We start from the raw sequence: 22,815 nt of genomic DNA, 5'->3' as shown, positions 1-22,815 counted from the left end.
AAGCGTCTAGAACCACTCGCCCACAGCGGCCGGCTCTTGATATCGTGAAGTGTTACTAATTTTTGCTAAACCGAACATAGCGCCTACAGTTACTTGTATAAGTTTTCGTCATAACTCCGTCCGAACAGGCCTCAGAAGGTCCAACGGTACCGACCGACTGCCGTGTCATCCTCTGCAGATGGGCGTCACTGGATGCGGATGGGGGAGCACGTGGTCTGTACGCCGCTCTCCGTTGTCAGTTTTCGTGATCGGCGCCGCTACTTATCAATCAAGTAGCACCTCAGACGGCATCACAAGGGTTCAGTGCATCCCGCTTGGCAACAGTGCTCGGCAGAAGCGAAGTGTGACCCATCCAAGTGCTAGACAAGCCCAGCAGCGCTTAACTTCGGTGATCTGACGGGAATCGGTGTTGCCATTGTGGCTTGGCCGTTGGATTTTTGTCATAACGCGATGCCGACATAGACACTGGACATTAACAAAACCGACAAACTGCAAGGACGTATTGCTGACTGGAAATGGATGAAAAAACACGTATTCGAAAATGCGTCGTCGACACAGTATATGGCGCTGATGAATGACAGTTCCTCTGACCACGTGCCGTGAGTTCCTTGTGTGTTCCAGGCTGTGTGGCTGACGCAGCGCACTGTAAGCAGCTGAATGATACGGTATTTATGTCGTGAAGAAGCCGAGATTGTGTTTGTGTACGGCCGAGCAGATGGAAGCGGTGGAGAGGCAGCATGACTATACCAAAACAAGTATCTTCACAGACAGCACCCACATCAAACAACATTTCAAGCCCTTTTTGGGCGTCTGTGTGACCATGGGGCCTTTGAGTAGACGAACTTGCAGGGAGGTGGCAGACGGTGCGTACACCACATTAAGAAAACGGGGTTCTACAGGCCCCAGGAAAGTGGCCCGGCGACGTGGTGTTCGCCAAAGTACGATCATGTGTATCCTGCATGGCGACCGCTACTATTCCCATTACCTGCAGTCCCATGGAGGCCACTTTGAACATCTGTTGTGACGTGGATGCAGTGCAGCTCTGTACTGTTTTCTGGAACGATTTGTTTTTGTTGCACGCACACCATCCATTTCCGGAAAAATGTTTATAGGAAGTTTTCATTCCATTTCCAGTCAGGAATCCGTCCCCTTGACAACGGATTTGCCCCAGTGGTAACACCGGTTCCCGTCAGATCACCGAAGTTAAGCGCTGCCGGGCTGGGCTAGCACTTGGATGGGCGACCATCCGGTCTGCCGAGCGCTGTTGGCAAGCGGGGTGTACTCAGCCCTTGTGAGCTAAAGTGAGGAGCTACTCGATTGAGAATTAGCGGCTCCGGTCTCGTAAACTGACATACGGCCGGGAGAGCGGCGTGCTGACCACACGCCCCTCCATATCCGCATCCAGTGACGCCTGTGGGCTGAGGATGACACGGCGGCCAGCCGGTACCTCTGGGCCTTGATGGCCTGTGCGGGAGGAGTTTAGTTTAGTGTTTTAGTTTAATCCGTCCCTACAGTTCGTCGGTTTTATCAATGTTCACGTTGTACATGTACGTCTCACGTTATAATGTGCATTACTTCTCGTGTAGGTAGTTAAAAAAAAAAAAAAAAAAAAAAAAAGAGTAGAAAGTGCTAGGAACGATACGGGTATTGACTACCTGCTGCTCGGAGCGGTTCAAATCTCCATAGTAGCTCAATGATTCTATAATAATCCAGGGCCAAACCTTCACTCACTGAAAAGCTGACTATTTCCTAAGATACCTGTAGCAGGACGTAAATGATATCACAAGACGTATGGATGCGTTAGGGGCTCTTTACTGAGAGATTATAACCTCCGCCTCTCCCCCCTCCTTGATCCTAATAGCAAGACTTTTTCCCCTACATATGACAAATTCAGTCTCACAAAAGTTGTTTTGTGTTATTTGGCTGGAGAACAATCAGTATTTACGTTCAGCACTGATTCGTAAATAACTTTAATTAAATGTGATAAGTAGTTAGATGATCCTTGTCGGAGATGATGTGAAATTCAGTAAAGCGGACAGTGGGAGTTATGAGCGATAGCTTTTATAAGCTGAGAGTTCTTTTACAGGTGAGGGATGTGGAGTAAGAGGACCACAGGCAAGAGAATCAGTTTGTCGGTGGTAGAGGAGGAGGTCAGAAATTATAAGATACACAGAGGTGCTTTTCTTTAATATCATCAGCATTGGTTTACGAATTAAGACTATATTTGTGACACTTTGTCGGATAACCATGATTACTTCTGCAGGTACATTGCCTATACTGCATTCTCAAGACGGACATAACAATTTTGATAACGTATTTTAAGTCGACGATCTACACTTTCCTAACGGGTGGTTAAACACTTAAAATATCTTTAAATTTCTTATATTCGTCATTATTTAACTTGAATGAGGGCGACTAAGTAATGTTATGTTTCAGTGAATAACATCGTTATTATACAGAGAGTGTTCAGAACGGTGTGTGTGTGTGTGTGTGTGTGTGTGTGTGTGTGTGTGTGTGTGTGTGTGTCTGCGCGCGCGCTGTGATTCGTATTAGCATTAAGTGTGTAAAGAGGCTAAGCGCCATATTTAGGAAAGATTAGATATTTCATTGGGAATGTGCTGTTTGTCAATTAAAACTGGCTATGGCTAATGGTGGAGGGTGCAACCATTACGACCTCCAGGTGGCAGTGAGGCCATGTCCCTTGATTCGTACCTAAGAAAGAATCGCTTTTATTTGTTTGTTGGTTTTCCTCGTCATTTCAGATAATAATAACGTGGTACAAGAACCTGATAATAATATTTCTTTGCCTCTTGTTCCAAAGACTGGAACAGTTCCTTTCGTCGTTGCACCTCTGCTGTTGTCTTACAGAGAGAAGAACGGTAGTCACGAAGGCCTTTACAGCAGACGATTTGGGTATATTGGAGAAGGATCTTTACATTGTTAAATCATTTAAAGTCGTTGACACACATGGCAAAAATTTCTTATATGTCCAGTTCCTATAATTACAGGTTGCACCTGTAGTTTGTGCCATCATCGAGTTTCACTGTTAACCCTTTGCTCCGTAATGTAGCATCGAATTAGTTCGCGCCTGCACATAGGTAACCCACTGAACAAATCTGGAGAGCCAACTGCTGTCGCGCCTTCGCGAACAGTTAGTGTCTATGAATTTCATACACGTACTCATACTTGTCGCGTAACAAACGGTTCCCATAATGAGCACTGTAACGCGCATTACAAACCTGTGCAGAAACTCTATCACCTATGTGTGTCTGACTTCTATACACCATGATTTTGTTCAGTCGTATTCTGAAACCCAGGAGATACCTATGAATATCTCCATCGCTCCCCGCATGGTAAAAAGAAATGGCGAGAAATAGCTTTTTTTCACATTGTTTCTTGTGTCTACGACATTAATTGAAATAGCTGTACATTAATGGCTTTTATTTCGAAAAAAAATTCTAAGTAAAAAGTCGCTACAAAAAATCTAATAGTTTCCAAAGCCATCATCAGCATCATTTATGAGCCACGAGATTTGTGCAGTGTAGTATATTGTCTATAAGAGTCGTTTGGAGATAAAAGCACCTGAAACATTATCAGAACACCGGAAGCTTTTTCATCACTAAAGTTACTTAAAATCGGAAAAATGCCCTTGATTCCCTAGATGCCCCGGAAAGAACACTAAGGACTTTGGCCTCTGAAATGTGGAATGTAGTTGCGGCGCACAGCAGATATGACAGTTGACGTAGTAGCTTTGATAAATTTCAGTGTTTGGATTCTGATCGGTACTAGCACACTGTAAGACAAAAAAATCGACGCACCAAGAGGAAATTATTCGAATGGGACGGAAAGCGGTAGATGCGATGCACGTGACCGACAAACAAATGATTATAATTTCATAAAAATTAGGCGATTTAATCAAGAGAAAGAGCTTCACAAATTGAGCAAGTCAATAAAGCGTTGGTCCACCCCTGGCCTTTAAGCAACCATTTATTCGGCCTGGCATTGATTGATAGAGTTGTTGGACGTCCTCCTGAGGGTTATAGTGCCAAATTCTGCCCAACCGGCGCATTAAACCGTCAAACTGCAAAGTTGGTTGGAGGCCCTGCCCATAATGCTCCGAAGGATCTCGGCTGGGAAGAGATCTGGCAATCTTGATGGCCAAGGTAGGATTTGATAAGCACGAAGACAAGCAGTAGAAACATTCACCGTGTGCGGGAAGGCATTATCTTGCTGAAATGTAAACCTAATATGACTTGCCAGTAAAATGGGACATAGAATATCGTCGAAGTACTGCTGTGCTGTAACCAAAGGGGTCATTATACGTCTTCGCTGGTCACCTCAGTTCGAAGCGGGAATCTTCACTGAAGACAATTTCACTCTGCCGGTCAGATTCCAGATCGACGACATGGCATCCTACAGCACAGAGGTACGGCGAGGATATTCTACGGCCCGTTTTGTTGCGTTTCACGGCAAGCCGTTGTGGGTTTTCATTTCAGCAAGATAATGCCTGCCCGCACACGGCGAGAGAGTTTCTACTGCTTTTCTTCGTGCTTGCCAAACCTTACCTTGGCCAGCAAGGGCGCCGGATCTCACCCTAATTGAGAAAGTTTGGAGCATCACATCTATCGATTTCCGCTCCATCGGGTAATACTTCTGTGGTGCGTCGTTTTTTCGTCTTAGAGTGTATATTGACTTCCTCAGACCGTGAACAAAGTTTGTTTATGTATCTATTATTCAGTCTCAGAAAATTACTTAAAAAAAGCATTCCGTCTTCAGGCAAAAAGTGGCCCATCGGGACCATCCGACCGCCGTACCATCCTCAGATGAGGACGTGGATAGGAGGAGCGTGTGGTCAGCACACCGCTCTCCCAGTCGTTATGATGGTTTTCTTTGACCGGAGCCGCTAACTATTCGGTCGAGTAGCTCCTCAATTGGCATCGCGAGGCTGAGTGCACCCCGAAAAATGGCAACAGCGCATGGCGGCCCAAATGGTGACCCATCCAAGTTCCGGCCATGCCCGACAGCGCTAAACTTCGGTGAACTGACGGCAACCGGTGTATCCGCTACGAAAAGGCCGTTTCCTAGAAAATTACTTACGAAACGATAAAATATGCAGTGTTTCCAAAATAACCGGCACTCAAACCCGGTCCAGCACAGAGCCCCAATCTGTGAGGAAGTTTCGTATACACGACTTGTTTATTGTAACTTACATTGATACTTTGCAACTTTTTATCATGATTAGTACGTTTACGTGAACCTCGGGTTGAAATCTATTCAGGGAAAGAAACACCAATTTTACATAACTGGCGTGTTAAGGATCATAAAGTTCCTAGGTTCTATGGAGTCGTGATTCTGTTGCCAAATTACCGAGAAGTCCCTAAGCTGGTTTATCGCTTAAAATTGAAACAGATTTTCTGTTCTAAGGCAGTTGCACTACCTCAACATGGTTCGAATGGCTCTGAGCACTATGGGACTTAACATCTGAGGTCATCAGTCCCCTAGAACTTAGAACTACTTAAACCTAACTAACCTAAGGACATCACACACATCCATGCCCGAGGTAGGATTCGAACCTGCGACCGTAGCGGTCGCGCGGTTCCAGACTAAAGCGCCTAGAACCGCTCGGCCACAGCGGCCGGCACGGAATATTAAGCCGAGGGCAGTGTTCTCTGATGTTACACGGCGACGAACGACTCAAGTAACGTGTATTGAATCATATGTAAATACAAAGAACTGCAATCAAATGGGAGACGGAATGTTACACCGTGGCCGGCCGGGTGGCCGAGCGGTTCTAGGCGCTACAGTCTGGAACCGCGCGACTGCTGCGGTCGCACGTTCGAATCCTGCCTCGGGCATGGATGTGTGTGATGTCCTTAGGATAGCTACGTTTAAGTAGTTCTAAGTTCTAGGGGACTGATGACGTCAGCAGTGAAGAGCGATTTGAGCCATTTGTTACACCGTGAGAGGCAGATGAAGGTGACAGAGGAGGAAATTTTGGTGAGTCTTAGCACATGACTGGTGCCACTGGTTTGTCGTGTTAGCGCGAGTATGTGAACGAAACGTTGCTTGTACTGGAATGGCGTTATTGTCTTCTGTACAAAATTGAATAGCTAAACTGCTTCGCTAGACGGCGGTGGATGCCTATAGCAAGATGCGACCGCGATCGGCGAGGAGGCTGCAGTTACTGGTCTTTCTCAAGCTTAAACTGAATGGGACGGATTCGACGACCAGTCCTGTTATAAGCTGACTAGTGCCACACTCCGGTAAGTTAAGAAAAAGAGCCATTGCCAACTACGTGGGAGGTCAAGGGGCCGTTGCTGCCTGCTGAGGTATAGTAGATGAGCACATCCCCTTTTTCTGATAGAGGTTTCCTACACTGAAGAAATTTCTTATACTGTCACCATTTTGAGTAATTTATTGACTCCCCTCAGAACTACAGCAGCCATAATTTGTTTCCAGATTTCGGTTCTCTGTATGTTAGGAACATTTAACAAAAAGTTTCTTTTCTCTGGGAATTTTGGGTTAAGGGGGGTAGGACGTCGAACGGGACGACTTGGAGAAGGAGAGACACCACGGGAATTTTCATTTTCCACTGACTATACTCTTAAAAATAAATTCATAAAACTTTGTCAGAATGACCAGAAAGGATTCGGGATTTACCCTTATAGTGGTGGAAGTTCAAAAATATAAGAAGATATATATATTTTCTTACATTTGTATTTCACCTTTTGTTCATTTACCATTGGCTGCATTTGTTGCTATAGGTACACTTTTCTTCAGAAGTAAGGGAGATTCTTCGATGAATTTTGCACAGCATACAAACTATACTTACAGGTGTATGAAACTCTAGAATTTTCCAAACCTATTAAAAACTGTGGTAAAAATTGAGATAATTAACTGTAAAATTTGAGTTCTTTTTAAGCATGAAGTTTAAAATGTAACAGCACATTAATTTTTTCATAAATTAAATAATTTCTAGAGTTTCATACACCTGTAAGTATGGTTTGTATGCTGTGCAAAATTCATCGAAGAATCTCTTACGGATGAAGAAACGTGTACCTATAGCAACAAACGCAGCCAATAGAAGTGAAAAAATGATGAACTTTCACATGTAAAAAAATTATTTTGTATTTTTTTTGAACTTCCACTGCTATGATTGTGAATCGTGAATCCTTCCTGGTCATGCTGACAAAGTTTTATGAATTTATTCGTAAAAGTATAGACAGTGGAAATTAAAATGTCCTGTGGCGTCTCTCCTGTTCCAAGACGGCCCGTTTGACGTCCTACCCCCCTTAAAGGTTTAAATCGCGACTGAATTTCCAGATAACTCGAGATAGATTTTAAAGGGAAATTTTGGATACACCAGTAGGTGGTTCATTACCGAAGGGCCCTGAATTTGTCACGTGATTGATTACTTATTCATTGTTATTGAACCCTTTCTCTGCATTCGGCCTCGAGCGGCCGCCCACGCGCTTGTCTCGGCGTTTGGCCGTCCTCGTAAGATTCGTAATATCTGGTGTTACAAAGTGTGGGAGCAGGCAGCTCCGGTCTCAGAGAAGAGGCCTTCCTGGCGTCTGAGTGCGGGTAGCCTTGGCGGCTCGCGCGCGCCGGCTAGCGGTGCGCTGCGTGTCGTGTCGTGTCGCGGCGTGTGGTGGCGTGTGTCCAGCAGCGTGCGCCGCGCCGGCTTCCGCTGCAGCGACGGCGGGAAGTCGCTGCGCCAGAGGTCACGCGGTCGCGGCCCGCACTCCTCTCCCACCACTTCCTCACACACTCCTTCTCTCCCACCATTTCTTCACTCACTCCCAGGGCTACGCACTACCCGTGCACCTCCCGTCTGCTTTTACGTTTACATCGCAAGCCACCTTATCACAATCGTGTTCTTCTTTTCCTTTTCCGTTAACGAACGGTGCGTGGAAGGAACGGCTATCGGCAAGCCGCCATCTTAGATTAGATTAGTTTTTCGTTCCATAGATCCGTGCTGAGGAGATCCTCGTGGATGTGGAACGTGTCAATTTTTTTCTCCTTTTTTTCTTAAAGCTGAAATAACAATACTAATAGCATGAATATATACAATATATCATTTGTTTCTATTAAAAAATTCGTCAATGGAGTAGAAGGAGTTGGCCACTAGTAAGTCTTTCAGGCTCCTTTTAAACTGATCATTATTTGTAACTAAATTTTTTATGTTTGCTGGAAAATGATTGAAAATGAGTGTTTCTGAGTAGTGGACCCCTTTATGAACTAAAGTAATGGACGAATAGAGCGAGTTGAGTTCCGTATCATCTCTGTTTGAGAAAAGGATATAGGCTCCTGTAGAGAAGATTTTCTTTTTCCGAAAACGTCATTATACTTGAGCAGAAAATTTGTTCTGTAATTCCTCAGCAGACCGATGTCAGCGGTATAGGCCAATCACTATGTACATTTTTCCGACGGCTTTTCTTGGAAAAGACAATGACCTCAGCTTTTTTGCCGAAAGCTTGGTATTTTTAATTGCTCCAGCGAACTAACCAGTTTCCTTCGCGCAATCTGTATAACACTGTAATTGGTCGTTTACCAATTCATGTTAGTAAACATACAACAACTACTATGGTTCAAAATGGGATTCGATTAATAGGGTAGAATTGAATACCTCGGAATGGTGTTTCGTTATAAAATAGTAAAATTATTAAGATTGTAATTGATAGAAATAGTACAGTAACACCTGATATCGCACCAGATCCAAATGACTTCCCTCTGTTAAATGATTTTAACTGATTTTCTATGCTGCGACTACTTGTCTCAATATATGCAGTTTCATCATTCGTGCAGTGATCATCCCTATAGCAAGCAGACCAGAACTGAGGTGAAATCTTCCTACACGTCGGTCAGGGGCCTGACGATGGCGTAGTAAATCACTGGAACTGGTAGCCAAATAAAATACGTTTGGAAACTACACGGCTGAAGAGCGTTCAATTTGACATCCTGTATCGAACAGCCGATTCCCGCAAACATCACTGTTTGATCAATGGTAATGGCAGGTCAGTGGTGGCGTGCAGCTCTCGCTGAACGAATATGTTCAGTGGCTGAAAAATATGGAGAAATTGTTGAGCTCAGCAACAGCTGAGCAACCTCTGTATTCAGACAGGTCAAGACAGTGTGGGTAACATCTGCTCTTGCGTTACCTTGTTGAAAAACGTCTCAGCGACCTCCAGCTAGAGCACAAGCGCCAGCTTTAAGACGTCAGAATGGAACGACTGCTGTCCAAATCACTGGCTATACGAAACAGCTGTAATATTGAGTATCCAGTACGACCATGGCAAGTGCTGAGCCTGTACGAAAATGACAAATGCAATGTGGGAACGTTCGTTTCCCACACAGCTTCCAGACACATGACTGTTGTGATGTTCTACGCAGAACTAGGACTCAACCTAAGAAAAGAAACATAGTGCTACTCATCTGTCCAGTGTTGTAGAGCGGTCGACTGTCGGCGTGCTTCTCTCTGCGGTCGCGTCAGATGAACAAGCAACAAACAATATTGACCATTCCAACGATCGAAGGTGATCCAGCCGACTTCGCATTGTCCTTTCGGATGCTTGTCTTACTGCAAACGAACCCAGATCCTGGCTCAAGGTACGTGACGTATTTGTACGACCCTGCACAGCAGATGGAACAATACGTTTGTTCCCTCGGGCGCTAGTCACGTGTGGCCGTTAAGTTCCTGCATGGCAGTGAGTATAGTCTTTCTGAACCCATCGATACCAATTAGCAAAACAGTCGTGGGATCCCGACCAACGCGAGCAGCAATATCACTGAACGATAAACCGCGGTACCAATGTCTAATTTCGATACGACATGGTAGACGTCTGTTCTTCTGACAAGAGACATAACACGATCTGTCAGAAACAACATTCAAATGCGACTTCTGAATTAAAAACCCGCTGATTAATCTTTCTTTCTATACCGAATGTAGATAGCGTTACTCGTATCTACTTTATGCAATTGCACTGCAATGCTAACCATTCACATATCCAAGCATGTCGTATAGTTCGTTACAATTTAACAGTTGCCACATGATTCCTTTATGGTATTGGAATTTTAATGGCCAACGGTGTAATAACCTTATATCCAACAGAAGGTATGAATCAGTTATGCATTCATTCCAATCCCAGTCCTGAATCGAGTACTCTAGTAGCGCGCAGCTGTGAGTTACCACAGATGACCGTCAAAACTTCCACCCCGTCAAGATTTAATGTTCGAGGGGCTTTCAATAAGTAACGCAAAACATTTGTTCTGAAAGCAAGCTGGGTTTATTCAGTATCCGAATAAACCATATTATTTACCATTCTTTTAGCTTCGAAACCCTGTTTTTGAACATGTCTCCGTTCCATGCGACGGCATTACCCTACGTTACTGCGAGGGCCTGTATGCCCGCATGGTACCACCCTACTGGTGGATGTCGGAGCCAACGCCTTGCTGCATCAATAACCACTCCATCATTCACGTACTGCTTCCAGGAGAGTGCATCCCTGATTGCGCCAAACACAAGTCTGAAAGTGCGAGTTCCGGGCTGTACGGTCGATGAGGAAGCACAGTCAATGAAGCTTTGTGAGCTCCTGTGTGTCAGCGCTACCGACAGAGACGTCCAGTTGAGTAGCGAGGTGTTTGATTGTGATCCGTCGATCACCCTGAATGAGAGTGTCTACACGTTCCAACGTTACAGGGGTCACAGCTGTGTGCGGCTGGTCGGCACGCAGGAGATCGACTAGGTTTGCGAGACTTTGTTGCGACGTTGACAGACGCCTCTCCCAACGACTCAGTGTGCGTTTTTCACTGCCAGGTCTCCATAGCCATTATGCAAGCACCTATTAATATCTACGACGGTTGGTTTTTCGCCAAAAGATACTCCATGACATGGACCTCCGTTACAGATGCCATTTTGAAGGCTAGTTATAGCCCCGCCATCCGTCAGAGCTTCATGAAACTTCAGTGTAGAAGCGGTAATATTCAACTGTGTCCCATAACGACTTTCGCATTTTTTTGACCCGAGTTGGACAAGGAGAAATATGTGCGGCATCATTTGTTAAACGCCCCTCGTATTTCATCTCCGATGACAGATTAATTAGGAAGAAGGCATCAACCCACTTAGACAAGGAGTCAGTCGCGACGTTGTCGAGAAAGCCGACGCAACACTCACGGCGGGGGGGAATTAACGGGTATCGCCGAGAGGAGGCTCCCTTCGAAGGCGACGAGGCGACGACAGTGTTTTAACCTCCGCGCCGCGAGGGTCAGTATCGGACGCTCCATTCAGGCGGTGTCAGCTGGCGTGCCGATTTGGCGGTGACTGCAGCTGGGAGCGCGCACCGTATTTCACGGCGGACAGGGCGCCATACATTACTGTCGCGCCTCGACTGCCGCCGCCGGCCGCGCTCGCCGCCAGCGCCGCACTGCGGCCGTGAGCGGCCCGCAATCGGCGTGACAGCGTAATGACACCGTGAAACGCCGTAACCACCGCCTGCGCCGCGACTCTGCGGCCCGCCAGCCGACGCCGCGCCGCCACAATCGCGCGCGCCGCGACCTACGCCAGCCGCTCGCGCAGTCCCCTCCTGCCGAAAATACCCATCGCTGACAAACCTGCAAACGCCTCTCCACACATCTCGCAGCAATGGCGCACCAATCCGTTCGCCACTGATATCTACAACAAAATGGTTCAAATGGCTTTGAGCACTATCGGACTTAATTCCTGTGGTCATCAGTCCCATAGAATTTAGAACTACTTAAACCTAACTAACCTAAAGACATCACACACATCCATACCCGAGGCAGGATTCGAACCTGCGACCGTAGCGGTCGCGCGGTTCCAGACTGTAGCGCCTAGAACCGCATAGCCACTCCCGCCGGGCTGAGATCTACACTGAAGCGCCAAAGAAACTGGTATAGGCATGCGTATTCAAATACAGGGAGAAGCAAACAGGCAGAATACGGCGCTGCGGTCGGCAACGCCTGTATAAGACAACAAGTGTGTGGCGCAGTTGTTACTCGTAGATCGTTTACTGCTGCTACAATAATTATTTAGAATCTTATCCTTTGATTCTCGACATTCTGATGAGCCCAGGAGACGAACGTTTGAGATTGATTGCACAGGTAATCTGCAGTCTGTATCATACGCTCTTGTTGAGCAAAAATATTTTCCTACAATTTTTTACATTCTTTTAAACATACACTACTGACCATTAAAATTGCTACACCACGAAGATGACGTGCTACAGTAGCGAAATTTAATCGACAGGAAGAAGATGCTGTGAAACGCAAATGATTAGCTTTTCAGAGCATTCACACAAGATTGGCGCCGGTGGCGACACCTACAACGTGCTGACATGACGAAAGTTTCCAAGCGATTTCTCATACACAAACAGCAGTTGACCGGCGTTGCCTGCTGAAACGTCGTTGTGATGCCTCGTGTAAAGAGGAGAAATGCGTACCATCACGTTTCCGACTTTGATAAAGGTCGGATTGTAGCCTATCGCGATTGCGGTTTATCGTATCGTGACATTGCTGCTCGCGTTGGTCGAGGTCCAATGACTATTAGTCGAATATGGAATCGGTGGGTTCAGGAGGGTAATACGGAACGCCGTGCTGGATCCCAACGGCCTCGTATCACTAGCAGTCGAGATGACAGGCATCTTATCTGCATGGCTGTAACGGATCGTGCAGCCACGTCTCGATCCCTGAGTCAACAGATGGGGACGATTGCAAGGCACCAACCATCTGCACGAACAGTTCAACGACGTTACCAGCAGCATGGACTCTCAGCACGGAGACCATGGCTGCGGTTACCCTTGACGCTGCATCACAGACAGGAACGTCTACGATGGTGTACTCAACGACGAACCTGGGTACAAGAATGGCAAAACGTCATTATTTCGGATAAACCCAGGTTCTGTTTACAGCATCATGATGGTTGCATCCGTGTTTGGCGACATCGGGCGGATGCACATTGGAAGCAATGTATTCGTCATCTCATACTGGCGTGTCACCCGGCGTGATGGTATGGGGTGCCATTGGTTACGCGTCTCGGTCACCTCTTGTTCGCATTGACGGCACTTTGAACAATGGACGTTACATTTCATGTCGGTTACGACCGTGGCTCAAACCCTTCATTCGATCCTTGCGAAACCCTACATTTCTGCAGGATAATGCACGACCGCATGTTGCAGAATTTTCTGGATACAGAAAATTCCAGCACATTCTGCAGATCTCTCACCAACTGAAAACGTCTGGTCAATGGTGGCCGAGCAACTGGCTCGTCACAATACGCCAGTCACTACTCTTGATGAACTGTGGTATCGTGTTGAAGCTGTATGGACAGCTGTACCTGTACATGCCATCCAAGCTCTGTTTGACTCAATGCCCAGGCGTATCAAGGCCGTTATTACGGCCAGAGGTGGTTGTTCTGGGTACTGAATTCTCAGGATATATGCACCCAAATTGCGTGAAAATGTAATCTAGTATAATATATTTGTCCAATGAATACCCGTTTATCATCTGCATTTCTTCTTGGTGTAGAATTTTTAATGGCCAGTAGTGTATGTAGCCATGGACGTTACGGAAGGCAAATGATGGCTAATTCTCTTCCCGACGTTAACTGACTCGAAAGTTTCTTTCCTGTCAAAATAATCAGAGAAATGTAAATTGAATGGTAGCCCTGGGCAACCTTACACTGGTTGGCCTTTTTCTTATGAATGTGCTTAGCGACTTGCAGTATTGTTGAGTTTCAGCTTGTGTTCATTCTTTGTTGTTATCCTCTGATGCAACGTAACTGTGCAGACAGCAAGCTGAGACCGAATACGTATCATTCCGAGCCAATGTGCTGAACTTAAAGTTCATCTTTCGTGTGCATTAAATTCTGTCTTTCTAACATTTTACATTATTGAAGGTTTCATATACGTTCTAAATAAATAAGTTAGAAATAACAAGATTTCGTCATCTACGAGTACGCGAGGAAAACGTATGTGTATACCCGCCACTTGCTTCATAGGCAGAATACTTTACTTTTTACAGCAATGCTGAATTAACAGAAACAACTATCTTTATCTCTTCACAGTGACATTAAGACATGTCATTTTACAGCACTACAGCGATGAATTGTTCCTCGTCTGAACTACCCACTTTTAAATAATATTAGTACTTTTTAACGAAAACTGAAGCCAGACTGCACGAAAACTAGTTCAGCATGTTTCTAGAAGAGAGCAAAAACAAAGGATCGTACAGATAAAGATATCACGTCCTACGTCACTTGGGCACATCGTCAACCACCACGACAATCGATGACAGTGTGGACTCACATGGAGTATTCTATGGATGATCTGCATAAACGTTCCACGAGGGAACGTATTTTTCGATGTTATAAAAATTATAAACAACAGCAAGATGCACCAATACTGTGTGGAAACTACATAACTTTCGTAGAATGAAAGTAAACTTTAAATATAGGAGGAAACAATGAGATAAATTACTATGCCACTGTGATCCACTCTGACGAGATAGCAGGATGCGTCCAGTCACAAATAGAGAGAGAGAGGGGGGAGGGGGGGAGGGGTTGGGACATAGTTTCCAAGCCAGAGTTTTACAATAAAAGATAACGTCAGAGTTGAATCAGCAGTATTAACGTTTTACAATAACAATACTTCAGTCTTCTCGGTCGGCCACTGTTTTATCCAGTATGAAACCCGGAGATACTTATTTCGAATCTTGCGTTTTTTTTAGCGCTCTTCTTTTAGGATTTAAACAAATAATATCGTATGATCTTCTTTGCTCAAGTCAGATGAAAATTTTAGCTCATACTATAAAAATGTGGGAATGTATGGATGACGTTCTTTGACACCATGAAACGTCAGCATAGTAATCTCAAGGAAAAAAATAATTACACTTTGTGCCTGTCCGAGTAAAAGACATCTCCACGGTTTCACTACCTAATCAAATTCCTTCAGCATATCGTGATTTAATTTGAGTTTATTCCATTACCATTGTTTTAGTTTCGTTGATATTCGTCTTATAACTTATTTTGAAGACACTGCTCACTTTGCTGAGCTGCTCTTTCAAGTCCTTTGACGTCTGTCAGAATCGTAATGTCATTGACAAACCTTCATTTCTTCCCCCTGAATTTTAATTCACTTCCCAAATTTCTCTTGCTCAAAGTACAGAATCAAAGGTTTAGGGGATAGACTGCAGCCCTATCTCAGTTCTTTCTCAACATCTGCCTTGCTTTGACTGTTATAACTACAGCCTTGTTTCTGTACAAGTCAAGAGCTGTTCATCAAATAGTTTTCTATATACTACCGCTTACTCGTATTGTCGTCCGATTACCTTCTCTTTTCATAAAACTATTTACAAGAGCCAGCAATGGGCGTTTTTACTGCTGTGTCAAATAAAATAAAAGCCATCCTGAGTCACGGCTGTCAGTAGTAAAACACATTATACCGTCAACACTGACGCGGTTACTCAGTTTTCGTACACTGTCATAATCAAGTTCCATGTTTCCGTGTGAGGTGTGCTCTGCATACTGATGCATTTTACTATTGGCGGCAGTGACGCAATGTGGCTTCTATTTTATGTAATGCCACAGCAAAAATGTTGCTATACAGGCTGTTGTAAATAATTTTATAATACCTGAATATGATAGAAATCGGTAGTTTATTTCAAATGGTTCTGAGCACTATGGGACTCAACTGCTGAGGTCATTAGTCCCCTAGAACTTAGAACTAGTTAAACCTAACTAACCTAGTGACATCACAAACATCCATGCCCGAGGCAGGATTCGAACCTGCGACCGTAGCGGTCTTGCGGTTCCAAGCTGCAGCGCCTTTAACCGCACGGCCACTTCGGCCGGCTGGTAGTTTATTTCATCAGCTACTTTGACTGCTACAAAATACGACTTTTTTATTCTCAACATTCCCTAAATCTTCAAGTGCTACAAACGTAGGTTTGCATTTCTTCAGTCTATCTTCTAACAAAGATAAAATTCAGGATGGGTATTGGCTCCTGTGTTGTTACATTTCTCTGTAACTCATTACTCATCATCCCCGGGGTTAGTTTTTATCAGTCTTCCGTTCTCATATCGCTACAGAAACTGTTTGTGGATAGTGTCAATTTAATATAGCAGACAGCATAGAAAAACAGCCTACTTTCATTCTTGAAGCAACCAGGCAGTCACTAGTGCGATCATTTACTAGAGTAGCGGTTGTTGACGGTACCACTGTGTAGCTTGCCCGGTGAGATTGATGGTCACCGATTCAAGTTTGTGTTCGAAAACCGTTATGACAAGAAGACACGTACTCGAACTCAGATCTCTCCCAGCGGCAGACGTCCTCCCGACTGAGCAGAGGGGTCCGGGAACGACTCTCGGAAACACACAACTGTTCTCTCGCGGCTAACCGCAACAGCCGTAACAATGTGAGTGAGTTTTACAGCTAAGCCTTCATTGAAGAACACCTGCCACTGTGTACACACCCGTCACTGTCACTCTCACTGGTTGGTTTAAATCCCTAGTGCCAGCTATTTACACACTACGTTTACATGCGAATCATTTTCCGAAAACCGAATTTCGGAAACCGTTTTTCGCTGTCGCGTTTACACGTTAAGGTTTGAAGCGGATTTACTAGCCCATTTAAATATGGCGCCAGGAAACAGCTGTTATAGTTTATGATTTAGTCAGCACAGTCGCTGTTTCTTTCAATTAGACTAGGTGTAAAGGGCTTCAGCCTAATATTTCTACTTATCCTCCACTGGAGTATGTAGTCGAATTAAATCGGGTGATGCTGCGGAAATTAGATTAGGAAATGAGACGCTTAAAGTAGTAAACGAGTTTTGCTATTTGTGGAGCAAAATAACTAATGATGGTCGAAGTAGAGAGGATATGAAATGTAGACTGGCAATGGCAACGAAAGCGTTTCTGAAGAAGAGAAATTTGTTAACATCGAGTATAAATTTAATTGTCAGGAAGTCTTTTCTGAAAGTATTTGCATGGAGTGTAGTCATGTATGGAAGTGAAACGTGGGCGATAAATAGTTGAGACAAAAAGAGAATAGAAGCTTTCGAAATGTGGTGCTACAGAAGAATGCTGAAGATTAGAACGGTAGATCACATAACTAATGAGGAGGTATTGAATAGAATTGGAGAGGATTTTGTGGCACAACTTGACTAGAAGAAGGGATCTGTTGGTAGGACATGTTTTGAGGCATCAAGGGATCACCAATTTAGTATTTGAGGGCAGCGTGGAGAGTAAAAATCGTAGAGGGAGACCAAGAGATGAATACACTAAGCAGACTCTGAAGGATGTAGGTTGCAGTAGGTACTGGGAGGTGAAGAAGATTGCACAGGATAGAGTAGCATGGAGAGCTGCATCAAACCAGTCTCAGGACTGAAGACCACAACAAACATCCTCCACTGTACAAAAAGCCATGCTGTCCATAGCAGCAGAAAACTTTTAAAAACTTGACAGACCAAGCACGTCTCAAAATCGGTTGCGTTTACATGGGAGCGAAAATCGATTGCGGAAAACCGGCAACCAGATGCAGATTTCCAAAATCGATTTTGAAGTGACTACAAGACCACCGAGAATCGATATAGGGAAGTCGTTTCCCGAAATCCTGTTTTTTAGGAATCCCATATAAACGGGGTGACTGTATGTTGTGTCGTCTAATTGCCTTTCCCACGTGTTTAAGCGACACGATTACGACTGGTTTTATTCCTTGACAGTACGCTAGTGGAAGTTTTGAAAAATCAGTTGCGGTGGCCATCACTTTGACTGTCCGAGTAACCCACCGCGGTATATAGCAAACACGCAGTGCCCAAATCACCCTCCTGCCTAAATATCAGCCTCTATTGCGACTTAAAATCAACTAAAGACATTTCGTGTCCTACAATAACGATCCAGATGTTAAAAGGGAGATTATGTTGCAAAAGGACAAGAACGAGGGTTTTGACTAAACATAGCCGCTTTTGATAAGGGTACTAATCTACACGGCGTTGACTGAACAGCATGCTCAGTCTCCTACGCAGTCAGAATTGAGCTAGCAGACCACTAATCATAGGGGAAAAATGTCTTGTGGCCCTCGATTACTTAGTTTGTTATGTGCGACAGTGTTCATCACTGATCACGAACGGAAAACTGTAGCGCAGTATTTTCCGAAGATGACCAGAAATATCTCCCATCTTCTGTTGTCCTATCTTTTTTTCCGGCGTTTTGCCCGTTGGATCATTGGCGACCACAGCGCACTACGAGTGAATCCACCCCCTTAAACTGAGTTATCTTAGCATGGCTCTATCTGCGTTTTGCAATCCATTAACTTACGTTACTCTAAGTAAGTTCGTCGCGAATTAATTTTTGACTCTGACGTTTACACTTCCTTTGATTCTTATGATATATCTCAACCGTTTTTGAGCCGTGCGCGGAACCCTTCCGAAAGGTATTTTGTATTTTCCCGACTATGTGCCCCTCTGGTGGAGTCGGTGGTGAAACAGATTCCCTTCGCCAGAGCGGCACGAGGAAGGTAGCGGTGCTCGGAACATCAGTGATCTTGTCGAAAAATGTCCTGCGTGGACATGATAGCACGGCCTCGTTGGGGTTGAGGGCCGTTTGTTTGAAAAGAACTCAGCGTCCAAAACGTATGCGTCACGCGCAGTCATCACTTTGTGAACCGCCGTTTCGTAGCTAAAATTGCGGTATGTTCTTGAACTATCGCAGCAACAATCTCCACATTAGTGGCGTCTCACTTCATTCAGGCATTTGCATACGTTATTGCATCATTTTCCCGACGGCGCGCGCTAACCAGGCATTACTGTTGTTTACTATATTCACTCGTTGCTGTCTTGCTTAACACTTTGTCTGTTAAGATAAGCACTCGCAACACGAAAGGACATCGCAGTACCGGTAGTTGGCGCTATGTTACGAGTATGTGGGAACTGATTTAGTAGGCACCTCTTCTTTGCGCGAGAACTCGACGGAAATACAATCTTCTCTTTTCTTAAAGAGTGTCAAAAGTTTAGTTTTATCAGTTTTACTCAGATTCCTGAAAGGTTGTCAGTTGCTTTTTCTTCCTGTCGTCTGTGATATTCTCTTACTTCTTCGCGTCGTCGATATTTGAGCTAATGTGGTAGAACTTACTAAACTTCACGGTTACGATTCTCAGTGTAATATGTGGAGAAAGAATGCTATTTTCGTAACTGATTTGCTGGTTTTTGCTACAACTAAAGCATTTCATGATATTTTTTAACTTCAAGATGGAATGTAGAAAACGTAGCGTGTCAGTCCAAGAACGTAGTGGCAGTGCTGCGCTTTGCGTTAGTTGTGTTGACTTATTGGCTGACCTGACAGGCCTTACGTTGTCCGGATATTCAATCTGCCAATTTTCTGTTAGCTACTAAAACAAAAACTGAACAGTGTTTGTATAAGATACGGAAAAAAATTTCATTTCCGTGTATTCGTACAAACACCTTTGAAATTTTTGAAACAATCCTACAAAGAAATGTGCAGAATGTACAAACTTATAAGTGCAGTATCCAAATTAAGAAACATGATCCGGGACAGCCGCTGCTTTGTTCTTCGACAACGCGATTTTGTGAATGTCTTCACAGCTCTATAGACAGCTATCGTCTTCGCCTACAGCCGTTAGCGCTTCGTAGTTGAAAGCTGTCAGAAGCGCAACCAGGTGTCGGGGATTTCCTTAAGTTGAGTTTGCTGTAGAAGTGTCTTAGTAGTAGAGAATAAATGTGTTAAAACTTCAAACATGATGCAGCATTTTTTCACATATCTCAGTTTTATGATCTCTTATCTCCTGAGGTATGTGTGGTCCATGATATACTTTTGTAGGTGAATTTAGCGGCACAGAAGTAATACATTTAAACGCCAATCATGATGCAGCAGTTTCTCACGCATCGCATTATTTGTGACGTCATATCTTCTGAACTGTGATAGGTAGGTGGTTCTTACCTTCACAGCGATTGTAGCCTGACAGTAAGGGATATGTGTGCCAGCTTTGTTTGAAATACATCCAGTGTTTTACATAGACACATACATACACTGTTTATAATACGTGTAGATGTGTAGGGTTTTGCGTAAGTGCACTTTGCAAGTGCAGCCTGGGGATACAATTCTCGGTAAGGAAGTGGATCGTGGACTGATTAAAAACAGTCCACAATGGTCACCTCCAGCTGAAAAGTCTGCGGGCAGCCACTGCCAATGTCCGATTTTTACCAAGAGCTTTTCTATAGCTCCATGTTGTAGTCTATTAAATTACTTCTACGTGGAACATCTGCCAAAGTGATGCCGTACATGTTGTCTCCGAGAAAGCCTTCAACACAGTTCCATGATGTCATCTGGTAAACGGAGCATATGCTTACGGAATGTCGCGACACTTGTGTGATCGTAATGAAGGCTGCGGTTCGCCCTACATAATGGGGATGCATCGCCGAAATAAAAAAGTTACCGGACAGACAACGTTTGTAGCTCTCTGGTGCTGTGAAGAAGCTGCTGTCTAAAGCGAGCGTACATAGCTACAAAACTGTAAAAAATTACGAAAAGGCATGCAAATGATAAATGTCTCGTGCCAAGACTAGCAGCTTCAACAAAATTAAATCATATCTAATACATACCAGCAGACGGGAGGTATCGATTCGGTTCCTGTACAGGATTGATCAAATGGTTCAAATGGCTCTGAGCACTATGGGACTTAACTTCTGAGGTCATCAGTCCCCTAGAACTTAGAACTACTTAAACCTAACTAACCTAAGGACATCACACACATCCATGCCCGAGGCAGGATTCGAACCTGCGACCGTAGCGGCCACGCGGTTCCAAACTGAAGCGCTTAGTACAGGATTGTTGATTAGTCATTGGACTCAGCCACAGTCGCCAAATATGTAAAAGCACCTACTCGGAGCGACTTGAAATGAAAGAACCGCGTAAATCAATCCGTCGGTAAGGCAAATTTTAGAGTAAATGGTAAGACACTCGTCATTATCGCCAAAATATTTTTTTTATCATCTCAGAACGCGTGTCTGGAGAAGCCTGTCATCACACCTATTAAAATCAATACAGAGTATATTGTCGCTTCCTTGTCCCACCACCCAAGATGGTGTTATGGAATGGAGTAGAAAGCAACAACTTGCTCTATATTGATTTTAACAGAACTGATTATTTGGTTCTACCGAAACACGTCATGAGAGGACAAAATTGTTATGGATATCAAGACAATTGTTTTATCATTTAGCACCATTATAATCGCAGAACTCCTTTGGAGGCTTTAAAGTGCTATAAATAGTATGGTAGAAGCTGTAGAAAATGGCAAGTTGGCGGGCTAACATTAATTCAGACATGTTTTTAAAACAAATTTATTAACAAGAAATTGCTACTCAACCTTAACAAATAACACATGTTGCCCAACCCCCCCCCCCTTTTTTTTAAAGGTAATCAGTACCCTATCCTGTGTTAAATACTAACCCTGATGCAATATTGATGAAAATTGTAGTGATACAATGATATCAAATTTAAGCTCCAAGACAATTATGACGACATCAGTTAAATGCTTCAGCTGAAACTAGGTAACTACTTAACAAAACAAAATTTATAATGGTAAACTGACATCAGTTCAAATTTCAAAACAATCTTCAGATAAAATGAATTTAGCAACAGAACTTAAAATACACAACAACAATTAAAGCAAGAGCCCTACTCACAAGTTTCATGCACAGCAGTTTCACTCGTGGCACAATTTTAGATTTCGTAAAGGACTGTACGGAAGTACCAGACAACTTCAAAACGAGTTTAGGCACTGAGCGCCTCCACATGAACGCCAAATAAGGAGACTAATTGTTCAATTACAAAAGATGATTACTTTTGCAATTCATCCACGGCTACCTCAGTATGTTTACAGTGCGGTAAGCTTGAGTCATATTCTATTTCACGCTTCAGTCCTGCGTACACTTCTTGGCGATACATTATAGACGTCATTAAACTGGCATGATAAAACATGGAACATAAATCAGATACCACCGGTCTCACACATACACACAAGTCGCACCTACATGAGCAGACTCAATGACAGCCTTTACAACACGAACAGATAAAATAAACAGATCACCAGCTATTGAATAGTAGAGCTACTCGGTTTGGCGCGGGGTGAACAAGTACTCTTCCATAAATGCAGCCAGGATACAGCGACAGAGAAGTGAAGGCTGTACGAACCTTCCAGCTTTGCTTTGACCAACAACCTCTTCCGTACAACGGATACAGGATCCGAAAGTGTAGACACTGTCCACTATCAACACGTCTACGAAAAGCAAAACAGTGCAACCAGCAAAGACTTGAATCCAGAGAACACTTGAATCTAAGACGTTTAGAAGTATTACTTCAGTCCAACTAACTCTATTCGCAATACAATTCGCAGGCAGTATCGGCATCTGCCCCTAAAAATGCACCTACAAACGTATATCATGTTACCACACATAGCTCAGGAGATATGACGTCATAAACACTGAGATATGTGAAAAAATGCTGCATCGTGTATGAAGCTTTAATACGTTTACTCGTTACTACTCAGATCTTCTAAAGCAGACCCAACTTAACGAAATCCCCGACATCTGGTGGTGCTTCTGACAGCTTTCAACTGCGAAGCGCTAACGGCTGTACTCGAAAACGATAGCCGCCTACAGTGCTGTGAAGACATTCACCAAATTGGTTCTAGACACACGAAGCAGCTGCTGTCTCGGATCATGTCTCTTTATTTGGGAACTGCACTTACACATTTGTACATTATGCATATTTATTTGTAGTACTGTTTC

General features: G+C 44.1%; 1 protein-coding gene and 1 pseudogene across 1 annotated transcript in view; both read left to right on the top strand.

The window, feature by feature from the left end:
• LOC126187884 (uncharacterized) overlaps positions 1-22,815 on the top strand; it is a 396,025-nt gene that overhangs the window by 39,097 nt on the left and 334,113 nt on the right. The gene's annotated exons all lie outside the window — the stretch shown is intronic.
• LOC126101077 (5S ribosomal RNA) lies at positions 1,153-1,270 on the top strand (annotated as a pseudogene).

The sequence above is a fragment of the Schistocerca cancellata genome, chromosome 1 (assembly GCF_023864275.1).
Source record: "Schistocerca cancellata isolate TAMUIC-IGC-003103 chromosome 1, iqSchCanc2.1, whole genome shotgun sequence".
In the NCBI taxonomy this organism is placed as follows: domain Eukaryota; kingdom Metazoa; phylum Arthropoda; class Insecta; order Orthoptera; family Acrididae; genus Schistocerca; species Schistocerca cancellata.
This window is presented reverse-complemented; position numbering and strand designations above follow the sequence as displayed.